Source organism: Schistocerca piceifrons, unplaced genomic scaffold (genome assembly GCF_021461385.2).
Source record: "Schistocerca piceifrons isolate TAMUIC-IGC-003096 unplaced genomic scaffold, iqSchPice1.1 HiC_scaffold_1355, whole genome shotgun sequence".
NCBI classification, from domain to species: domain Eukaryota; kingdom Metazoa; phylum Arthropoda; class Insecta; order Orthoptera; family Acrididae; genus Schistocerca; species Schistocerca piceifrons.
Window position 1 is genome coordinate 25,001 of NW_025727186.1, and position 5,000 is coordinate 30,000.

A 5,000-nucleotide genomic window follows, 5' to 3' on the forward strand; every position below is an offset into this window, starting at 1 on the left:
GTTCGTGCACCACCCCAACCGCCAAACTCGCACCTCCAGCGGATGAACGGCGGACGTTTCCCGCACTCGTAAAGTGCAATCCACCCCTATAACTTGCGTTTCATGAAGAGTTATTTCCAATATGCGACATTCCCGCTGTCCGTATACATGAGCCGCGACCGGTACCACTTACGAGCGAGAGACGCGATCGCGTTGCTCACTGTACGGCGTCCGATACCGAGCCATCAGCATGTCGGTCCCCATGCGCGTTGCACTCGCACTCGCAGTCGCAAAAACGTGGGGCAAATATATTACGCGGAAGAGTTATAACAGACCGAGCCCCACTGCATGGGGGGAGTCTTTGTCACTAATGTACACAGATGGAACATTTTGGACTGGAACCAGATTACCCGTACACACGGCGCTGATTAGTAATCAATGCAGAGCCATCAAACTACAGCAAATATACACAACTGTCCGTATACATGCTGAAAGAGTCTGCCCAAAATGGGAACCACACGTCAGCCAGACACTCTGATCACGCACCACTCTCTGCTTCTAACAGGCGCACATACAATATGTAAGCACCAGCATGGAACAACATCCAGTGCATCTTCTCCGCCACATTACACAATCCACACTATCACAACCAGACCAGGAGGTCCGTGCGGAAAATACAATATCCCAGCCTTTCGACATCCACCATTGCGCAGACCAGGCACCAACACCCACACATGTCCTATACAACGGTGCACCCAACATCACAATAGTACCTCCTGTCACAGCGCACAAACAATGACATGAGTCAAAGACACAGGTCTCACACAAGCATAGAATTGGAGCGCCGCCTCTAATAAGCCAAAGGTGCATCCTGACGTGACAAATCTGATCATGTCACAAGCATTCACTTACTATAATCACTATCAACGAACCTGCCGCCCCCGCCCCCCCCCCCCCCTACACCTTTCCGTACAACAACGTGTAACCTAACCTAACCTAACCTAACCTATGTTGTACCTTAACCTAACCTATGTTGTACCTTAACCTAACCTATGTTGTACCTTAACCTAACCTATGTTGTACCTTAACCTAACCTATGTTGTACCTTAACCTAACCTATGTTGTACCTTAACCTAACCTATGTTGTACCTTAACCTAACCCATGTTGTACCTTAACCTAACCCATGTTGTACCTTAACCTAACCCATGTTGTACCTTAACCTAACCCATGTTGTACCTTAACCTAACCCATGTTGTACCTTAACCTAACCCATGTTGTGCCTCAACCTAACCCATGTTGTGCCTCAACCTAACCCATGTTGTGCCTCAACCTAACCCATGTTGTGCCTCAACCTAACCCATGTTGTGCCTTAACCTAACCCATGTTGTGCCTCAACCTAACCCATGTTGTGCCTTAACCTAACCCATGTTGTGCCTTAACCTAACCCATGTTGTGCCTTAACCTAACCCATGTTGTGCCTTAACCTAACCCATGTTGTGCCTTAACCTAACCCATGTTGTGCCTTAACCTAACCCATGTTGTGCCTTAACCTAACCCATGTTGTGCCTTAACCTAACCCATGTTGTGCCTTAACCTAACCCATGTTGTCGCCTTAACGTAACCCACGTTGTCGCCTAAACCTGCTCTGTAATTGTTATACGACTCGTTCAATTACTGTAGTGTTGCCCACCTGCAACCCTCGCAATATAGTTCGCTACTCGCACTGCCCGCACCCCTGTGTATCGCTTCATGTTAAACACCTTGCAAGTCTTGCTCACTTTCCACATGCTCCTGCTGTACACTGTAATGTGGATGGCAGCAGGACGTACATGCCGCCCCTCCCCACGTCCCCACCTTGCCCCCTGCCTTCGCAAGCTGGTTGGTGAGAAGTTTGCATGTTCAATGCCCTTCGCATGCGACGTACTCAGGCTACGTTGTGGTGCGGCCTGTGTCAACTGTCCGCTGATGTCGTACGCGTGAACCACAATCTGTACTGCACATTCGTCCTTATGTACTGAATGATACATCGTGGCACATGTGTGACCGCACAACGACTGCGCCCAAAAACGGCGGACCATACAGTGCAAATATTGTGCACGCAGCTACGTGTCGTCTCCCTATGAGAGCTGGATTGCAGTGTGGTACGCCATAGAGACGTGTGGGAGGAACGGACGCCGTGGATGGCGATCAGCATGAGCTGTCTGTTGATGTATTCGGACCTAGTCGTCTCTCCTCACACACCGTGATGGCATGGTGCACCGCGTTCCATATCTGCGACATGCTACAGAGGCCGGTTGACAGTCGTTCGAGCAATGGACATCGCATACGTACGGGGGCCACCTTCCACGTATTGTCTAGGCGTGCACATTTTGTTGCGTGTATGTGGGCAGACGTAGTGTGGCGTGACACCTGACACAGGCATGCAATAATCGTTGAAGTTGCAAATGGCGATGGACGCCTGCGTTTTCTGGTGAAGTTACGCAAATGAACAAATGGTAACCTGTTGTGGTGCGGTTGTTCTCGCTAGGGGTGAATCGGTGATGGCGACGATAGGTTGAGGTACTAACCGGTTGTTCCAGCGATACCCACCATGCCGACGAAACTGAACGGCATCTGGGTGTGAAGCGATACGCGGCGGTGGCTGGGTGGGACCGTCCCCGGCCGGTGAGGGGGCGCCTCCCGGCGTGCTGGCCGCGCGGTGCGTGGGCGCACGCGCTACAGCCGGCTGGTGGGGGCGGCCAGTGGCAGGCGCGCCGGCCGACGGACGCGGCAGGCGTCGCAGCTGCGCGCCGGCGCACCCTGCGCGCGGCGCCGTGCGGCCAAAGTAGGTCCTCGCGGGCCCGGTGCGAAGCGCGGTGGACATCTTCAGTGTGCTGGTCCGATTGAGGACTGTGTGCGTTGAGGATGCGCCGCCGCCCGGCGCTCGGCGCCGCGACGCCGTCTGCTGCTCGGTCGCCCCAGCGGTTCTCGCTGGTGGTTTGTATCGCAGCTGTGCGGATGTGTTGGCGCGTGCGCTGTGCTGGGAGAGTTCGCTTCGGCACCCAAGTGGGGCTTTTGTCCTTCTGTGGCGCTGGCGTTGGAGCTGCCGGTCACCGTAGGTGGCGCGTGTTGTCTCCCGCCGGCAATGCCACGACAGCACGCTCCCGGGCCTCTGTCGGCAGCGGCAAGCTCAGTTGGGAGCACGGGTGGTCGCACCGAAAGCGTCTACTCGCCTAACTCCGGGCGATTGCGCCTCTCTCGAACCCGACCAAGTACTTGGGACGGCGCTGCGCGCCGCCGGGACCTGAGAGGGTTTCGAGGTGTATTGTGCAGGGGAGCTCAGCCTCCTCCTGTTTGCAGAATGATTGAGCGGACGCTTGCGTGTTCGCGCGGGCCCCCGGGACACACTCCCGGGCGGCCGGCTGCTCAGCTCTAGTTGACGCAGCTCCCTGGTTGATCCTGCCAGTAGTCATATGCTTGTCTTAAAGATTAAGCCATGCATGTCTCAGTACAAGCCGCATTAAGGTGAAACCGCGAATGGCTCATTAAATCAGTTATGGTTCCTTAGATCGTACCCACGTTACTTGGATAACTGTGGTAATTCTAGAGCTAATACATGCAAACAGAGTCCCGACCAGAGATGGAAGGGACGCTTTTATTAGATCAAAACCAATCGGTCGGCTCGTCCGGTCCGTTTGCCTTGGTGACTCTGAATAACTTTGGGCTGATCGCACGGTCCTCGTACCGGCGACGCATCTTTCAAATGTCTGCCTTATCAACTGTCGATGGTAGGTTCTGCGCCTACCATGGTTGTAACGGGTAACGGGGAATCAGGGTTCGATTCCGGAGAGGGAGCCTGAGAAACGGCTACCACATCCAAGGAAGGCAGCAGGCGCGCAAATTACCCACTCCCGGCACGGGGAGGTAGTGACGAAAAATAACGATACGGGACTCATCCGAGGCCCCGTAATCGGAATGAGTACACTTTAAATCCTTTAACGAGTATCTATTGGAGGGCAAGTCTGGTGCCAGCAGCCGCGGTAATTCCAGCTCCAATAGCGTATATTAAAGTTGTTGCGGTTAAAAAGCTCGTAGTTGGATTTGTGTCCCACGCTGTTGGTTCACCGCCCGTCGGTGTTTAACTGGCATGTATCGTGGGACGTCCTGCCGGTGGGGCGAGCTGAAGGCGTGCGACCGCCTCGTGCGTGCTCGTGCGTCCCGAGGCGGACCCCGTTGAAATCCTACCAGGGTGCTCTTTATTGAGTGTCTCGGTGGGCCGGCACGTTTACTTTGAACAAATTAGAGTGCTTAAAGCAGGCAAGCCCGCCTGAATACTGTGTGCATGGAATAATGGAATAGGACCTCGGTTCTATTTTGTTGGTTTTCGGAACCCGAGGTAATGATTAATAGGGACAGGCGGGGGCATTCGTATTGCGACGTTAGAGGTGAAATTCTTGGATCGTCGCAAGACGAACAGAAGCGAAAGCATTTGCCAAGTATGTTTTCATTAATCAAGAACGAAAGTTAGAGGTTCGAAGGCGATCAGATACCGCCCTAGTTCTAACCATAAACGATGCCAGCCAGCGATCCGCCGCAGTTCCTCCGATGACTCGGCGGGCAGCCTCCGGGAAACCAAAGCTTTTGGGTTCCGGGGGAAGTATGGTTGCAAAGCTGAAACTTAAAGGAATTGACGGAAGGGCACCACCAGGAGTGGAGCCTGCGGCTTAATTTGACTCAACACGGGAAACCTCACCAGGCCCGGACACCGGAAGGATTGACAGATTGATAGCTCTTTCTTGATTCGGTGGGTGGTGGTGCATGGCCGTTCTTAGTTGGTGGAGCGATTTGTCTGGTTAATTCCGATAACGAACGAGACTCTAGCCTGCTAACTAGTCGCGTGACATCCTTCGTGCTGTCAGCGATTACTTTTCTTCTTAGAGGGACAGGCGGCTTCTAGCCGCACGAGATTGAGCAATAACAGGTCTGTGATGCCCTTAGATGTTCTGGGCCGCACGCGCGCTACACTGAAGGAATCAGCGTG

The 5,000-nt window shown here is 53.7% G+C and overlaps 1 non-coding gene across 1 annotated transcript in view; it reads left to right on the top strand.

Moving 5' to 3' along the window:
* The first annotated feature begins 3,405 nt into the window (after nt 1-3,405).
* The window catches only part of LOC124732623, a 1,909-nt gene continuing 314 nt past the window's right edge, over nt 3,406-5,000 (top strand). The window contains exon 1 of the ribosomal RNA XR_007008755.1: nt 3,406-5,000. This exon is cut by the window's right edge and continues 314 nt beyond it. This is a non-coding gene — a ribosomal RNA (small subunit ribosomal RNA).